Source organism: Lytechinus pictus, chromosome 18, assembly GCF_037042905.1.
Source record: "Lytechinus pictus isolate F3 Inbred chromosome 18, Lp3.0, whole genome shotgun sequence".
Lineage (NCBI taxonomy): Eukaryota > Metazoa > Echinodermata > Echinoidea > Temnopleuroida > Toxopneustidae > Lytechinus > Lytechinus pictus.
In genome coordinates this window covers 17383663-17390461 of record NC_087262.1, presented here as the reverse complement: position 1 = coordinate 17390461, position 6799 = coordinate 17383663, and the positions used below count along the sequence as shown (strand labels likewise).

Here is a 6799-nt window from a genome sequence, read left to right as displayed (position 1 = left end):
GCACACGTCAACATCATCATCTTTCCTGTCTCTCACAATAACAAATACATATGGCAAGTTTAATTGAAGAAATTAAAATATTGCGGTAACCAACATTATTTAATGAATGTCCCAGCCCTGCTTTACTGCTGTGGTTAATAAATCTGCCACTTACAAGGATAACGCTTCTTTCCCCTGTGTGTTCATAGAAGAGTTTTGTTTCAAAAGGCCACTTTTTGTATTTTTCTGTAAATTTTTTTTAATTCACTTTCCCTAAGCCACTGCTGTTTTATTTTGATATATATGCTAGTACTATCGTATGATTTTTCTTGGATTCAAAACCTTATAAATGTCAATGTTGGTCAATTTGATAACAGAATTGAACATGAAAAATATAAAATATGGCTGGCAAAATACATTTCACATCTTTTCCCGATGACAAGGAAAAAAACATTTTTCATCCTTTCTAAAGACGGCAACTTTTTTGCTAAATCAAAAATTATTCATAAGAATTGTAAAATTCTGTTATTTTCAGCAAATTTTGCCCTGATGGTGTAAACTTGTATCTAAAACGTTGAATGCATAACTCAAATTTGCAATCAATTTTTACCAACCTTTTCAAATGTGATTCCCCTGTCTAAGATACATATATCTGTATAAAAAAATCAATTTCGGTCAAAGTGGATTTAGCTCTTTTTGGAATCAAACTCTTCAAGTACAGGTTGCAAGCATAGAATTCTATGAAAACATAGAAAATTGATTATGCTCTAGTAAAACAGGTTTAATGTGGCATTTCACTAGCTCTCTTGCAGTCGTAATTGCTCCTTTCCGAGGCAATCTGACCATCAACCGGATGACCACTGGCAAGGCCTGAAGCTGAAAAATAAGGAAAATTGATAACTAATGAGAAATTATGCCCATGTACAAATATATATCTCATACTATAAATCTCAAGTCTCCCAGCTGGTATGACCACCACACCGCAGCAGCCAAAATTCAATTATCTTCTAGCCAAAATTTAACAGGGTAAATCGAAATTCATGCCTGGGCCATTACTAGATCAGAAATATACTATATTATACAAATGAATTTTAACCAGTCTGTAACACAAAGGTTAGCGACTCATCGTACGCTCGATTTTCATGATTGATTATAGTCAATGCAATCAATCGATGATTGCTAAGCTTTGTGTTACAGGCCTCTGATCATCCTCACTCGTACATTTAAGTGATAAATTCATACAACTACTAGCTCAAATAACACAGGACTAACTCAAAAATCATGAATATCTCCAAGCTGTCCTATCTTGAATTGTCAAGCCCAGTGTCCCCGTAATACTATTAATGTGTGTCACAATTCTGGATGTGCACAGAGCCTTCCCCTTACTATGTTTTGACTATTGGTAGACCAACGTACAGGTCTCGCACCAAAATGCTGTAATTACATTGAAAAAAAAACCCATAAATTTTAAAATAAAAACATGATAGGAAGAGCTGCTAGCTAAGTGGTTCCTTGTGGTTCAGACAGATGACCTGAACACTACTGCTTTGGACACAATTATTTTCTAGGCCTGGTTCAAACTGATTTGGGAAAACTGACCCAAAATTCATATGATGCTGCTTTGAAATGAATTAAGAACGTATATTTCTAATTTAAATGGAAAATTAAGTGAAACTGTAATTTTTCCGTCCAATAAGATGGAAGAATCGCATTTTCGAGTGCAACACCAATGTGAGCACAAATAAAAGTCACATGCGGATTAATTTGATTACCTGTCAATTAACAGTTTCCGATATAAAAAACATCATTTGAAATCTTACGTCAGTAAATTCTTTACTAAGGCCTCTTTCACAGCAAGCTGACAGGATTTTATTTTTACTGATTCATCCATCCAAACTATATGATTATTGAGAAAAAAGTAAAGCTTGACAAGATGTACATAGAACAATCTATACACCAAGCCATGTGACTTTATTTCCAGTCCTTTCAGAGTTTACCACACACATGGATCTTACCTTCATTGACAGCCTTCAGGGGCTCCTTGGCTATCTCTCATCAACACCTACAAAGGGAAAAAAAGATTTCAATCTAAGTAAGCAAGGACTTATAAGAAAATCTTTAAAATCAAGGTTGATTATCATAGATCCATCAGAACCAATAGGTGGATAAAGCTTCCACATGCTCTTTTGAGACTTTTGGAAGTTATACACTTTTTTTCTATTGTGTGTGCATTCGTGGAGTACTTCATGCTTTGGTATGGGCCCATATACTGTTTATTATGTCACGGAGTACATTCCTCTGCCTCAAAAGGCGAGCATGTCTCATTGAAATTCCATATTGACTGTACAACAAAGGAAACTCAAGAGCCAACATAAAAAATGAAGAGAACAGAAGGGGGTTAAGGCCATGATAATCATCAGAGGAAGGGGGCGGGGTGAAATTACCCAGTCATGTATGTAAAGGGTTCCATGATCTGCATGTTAAGCCAAACATAGACCTAACCTCTAAAACTAAATAAACCCTGTCCCTAATCCTAACCCTTATATTCTGAATCAAAAACTCTTAAATCCTGACTCGAACCCTAAGACCAGAGCAAATGTTATGTCACCCATTTAAAGGATTGAAGAGAAAAAGAGAAGACTGGACATCAATTATGGAATTCTACAACATTTGAAAAGCATTTAAATTTGTGATTTGCTCCATTTTCTTTCAATTGTCCAAGTGTAGGAAAGTGTGCTCACCAACAGTCCCTGTACAATAACATTAGAAAATTCTTCAAGTTTGCAAGGAAGGATTGACTGAACTATTCAAATACTATCTTGTGGGCCTAGTAGCGGGGAATTCCATTGAATTAGCAACAGCTTTCAAATTGGGTAGGAGAGTCACATCCCTTTCAAATGTCTCCTTAATCCATAGCCACTATTCCAATTCATGAATACTTTCTTTTCATGGATTTAGTAACAGGGAATTCCATTCACCACACCATTCATTTGAATAAGCCAATCTGATTTCACAGGTCAAGGGTCACATCCCTTTCAAATAACTCATCAATATTCATAGCCAGATGATGATTTCCATCAGACGTGGTCAACCTTTCCTAACTGTGCCCAAAACCACCCATACTCTTGACAGGTATATAGGGGAGGTTCACCTAGGCCTAGGTTGGAGGCAGCCGAGCGCACAAGGCCAGGATACAGTGACACATGTAACCAACATCATGACATCATCATCAAGCCATGAACAACACAAGACTATACAACACTAACCCCTAACCTTTTCACTGTATCCTGGTCTTGTTATTATCTATTTATGCTGGCCTTTTTTCGCCAGCATAAACCGGTAATGCTAGTGGGGCTGCGTTTTCGACTCCATATCAGGTTATGCTAATTATTTTGGGGGTTAGTTTAAAAACATTACTTTTTTTTTTATAGATATATAATTTAAAATATAGGGGCCCGTATCATGAAGACTCACAGCCATGGTAACTTTGCCATTATGGTAACTACCATGAAAATCCTGATTGTGATTGGCTGCTGAGCCCTGTTACCATGGTAGTTATCATAATGGCAAAGTTAACTTGGTTGTAACTCTTAATGAAACAGGGCCCCTGAACTCTCAAAGAGGGGGTGTTGACACAAATACTGAAGGGCTGGTTGATCAGACTGGAGCATGAAAAGTTGAACGCTGTAGTAATTATTGCCTCCTGAAAATTTTAATATACACTTTCAAATTTAATGAAACAGGAATTGTTATGCAAGGAGTCCCATAAATCCAAATTCAGGAAGACCTGAATTGATCTTTAATTACACAATAGAAGCAAGATATGAAATATAAGAAATCTTTCTGTTTAGCAATTTCATGCAATTTTCACTATATTTCTTCAATAATTCTTGAAGCAAATGACCATTGTGATTTTTCTGATAAAATTGGATGTCATATGGGACACTTTACATAAAAACTCTCTATCCGTAATGCAAACATGGGACACTTACTTGAATTGAGTTTGAAGTATCCTGTGTAGAGGTGCCAAGCTATCTTGAAGGAACCACTGATCTGCATGTTGTAACCAGGTCCACTACCGGGCTCAAGGTGGATTAGTACGCCGATAATCTAGCCTGAAGCGATCATCATGTTGATTGTCCAACTTGCCTCATATTCCTCTAGAAAATAAATAGTGGGTCATGAAGATATTAGACATATATACCTCTAATTCATCATCCTATATGATGGATGATACAGTAAATTTAAACACCTGTTGCAATGATGTGAATAATATTTTCAAATAGGGTATATTAAAGGTATAGTTTATAGCTGTGGCATCGTTATCTCAGGCCCCATAATCACCATGGGCGGTATTCTGAAAATCGTGTTAACTTTCGTGTTAAATATTGTGTTATCTCTCTGATTTAACACGCCCCTAACATACCCCCAAATCGGTATTCTGAAAACCGTGTTATCTCATTTCGTGTTATCTTCAGCTCCTCCCACTCTGCATCTATTTAATCCAATCAAATGAGCTGTTAAAGAAAAGATCGCGCAAAATTTTTAGGGGAAAAATCTTTGTACGCGCGGTGACACGAAGCAAGCTGCATTGTGACATCATTTTGTAAGTGCCATAACAGCTAAATAAAAGTTAGAGCTCGTAGGGGAGGGCTGATTGTGGCAATTAAGAATGGAATATTTCAGATAGTATGAAATTATAACAGAATAAAGAGACCTCGATCGATGGTAGCAGGGGGAGATTATACCCCATGAAAATATGGGAGAAAACATATCTATTTGCCCCAAAATATTTTTGAAAACTTGAAAAATAGATGTGCAATGCAAAATTTAAAAAGCATGCACTTTAAGAAACATTTAACTAGACATGAGATATTATCAAATTGGTGGGAGAGATTTTGAATTGCTGTACTGCTTTTTTTAGACGTTTTCAATTTTATTTCCCTCCTTTTTGTCTTTAATTTTTAACGATATGGCAAAAAGTAAACATATGAGCATAATTATATAATGATTTTTTGTAATAATCCAAATTAAAGATGCATTTGAAGGGAACTCTCACAGTTAGTTCTAGACAAAGAAATTGATGTTTAATCATTGTTAGTGGAAAGAAAGGTAGAGAGAAAATAAAGTTGGAATAATGAAAATTACTAGTAGTTCTGCCAGATGATAGCTGCTATATGCCGGTCTATGTTGTTATCGACATTTCCGTCTGCTAGAAAAAGTGCAGCCATCGTCTTCCCCAACTTTACCTCTCCTTAGGGCAGTGTTAAATGTTTGTGTTATCTTTGAACAAAATTTTTGCTAACACCATTTTCAGAATACCAAATTTTGTGTTATCTTCCTCTCTAACACAGCGTATGGGGGTTGCGCGTTGCGCACTGCGTATTTCATGACCTGCGCGGTGTTACCACTTGGTCCACGTGTTTTTCAGAATACCAATCGTGTTAGCTAACACCGTTTTTGTGCTAACACGGTTTTCAGAATACCGCCCCATGTGTTAATGAGAACATAGTTAAAGTCAGGATAATTTGCTCCCTTTCCCATTTACATGTATGTGCATGTACGTGTATGCCCACTAGTAAACGATTTTCCAAAATGCCGCCAGGAGACAGAAAGGTCATACAGGGACGTGTTTCATGAAATGTTTTGTGAGTGACTTTCAATGACTAATTTACTCTCAACCAATCAGATGCAAGGAATTCAGTAGCTTATAACATCTAAGTGAAAATCACTGACTAAACTTCCCATGAAATGCTCCCCAGGGCCCCCATCTTACAAAGAGTTACGATTGATCCAATCCATCTCAACTGTATTTTTTCTACTAGAAATTTGCACAATCTCCTTAGTAAACAAAGAGAATCACACTGAATCTTCAAGAGAACAATGAATGTATGAATATACAAAATATATAGAAAATTTGCATTTTAAATGTTGACGTTGCTGGCCATCCATAGTTGTGGTTGATCTGGTTTATCACAATTCTTTGTAAGACGAGGCCCACGATAGAAGAGAGTCATCATCGACAGTCAGAGCTCATTGCAAAATGTTCACGATTCATTTCAGCTCCTCATCATTGCAACAGGACATTTAAACTGGCATACTGCATCATCTGTGTACTGTACAGCACTTGACATTATAAAAAAAAATACTAACACAACATCACAATAACACAAATGTAAACATCCAGTCAGAAAGGTCAGCTGACATCAAAGGAGGGGTTTCATAAAGACTTTCATCAGTGATTTTCAGACATTTGCTTTTAGCCAATCAAATGCAAGGATTTCAATGAAATCACTTCAAAATTGCTTCATGAAAACTTCACTTGCAGAAGCATTGACAAGATTTGCAACAGACCGGTTCATAGTGTACACATACTGTTGGTTGTAATGATTCTATGTGTTATTACAAGAGTGGTGACATCCCACTTAACAGTAGAATATGCAGGATTTTTAAAGGGGGGGGGGGGGGTTCGAGTTGAATGAAAATTTGACAACCAAAAAAAAAATGTTTCACCCCCCAAAATAGGTCTTTTCGTAACAAAAATCTGACAGGCAAAAAAAAAGAAGAAAAAAAAAGGGTTTTCAAAAAAATCTGATGGGTGGGGGGGGTTGAACCCCTGTAACCCCCCCCCCCCTGTGTATGCGCCTGCCACTTATTCCATGTATTTTAACCCAGAGACTACTGGAAGCATGTAATAAAAATATGCAATAATGGTGCTTACATGCCCATTTGTTTTTATTCTACTTGCATTCATTTTGCTTTTGTTTGCCTTTAACTACACGCATATACCCAAGTCATTTATAAAATAAATTTCCTTTAA

General features: G+C 36.5%; 1 long non-coding RNA gene across 1 annotated transcript; it reads right to left on the bottom strand.

Moving 5' to 3' along the window:
• Positions 1-107: 107 nt before the first annotated feature.
• On the bottom strand, positions 108-4139 carry LOC135157545 (uncharacterized). Its single transcript, XR_010296527.1, has 3 exons — positions 3972-4139; positions 1980-2041; positions 108-879 (listed from the first exon to the last, which is right to left on the bottom strand). It is a non-coding gene; the product is annotated as an uncharacterized LOC135157545 (long non-coding RNA).
• Positions 4140-6799: the final 2660 nt, after the last annotated feature.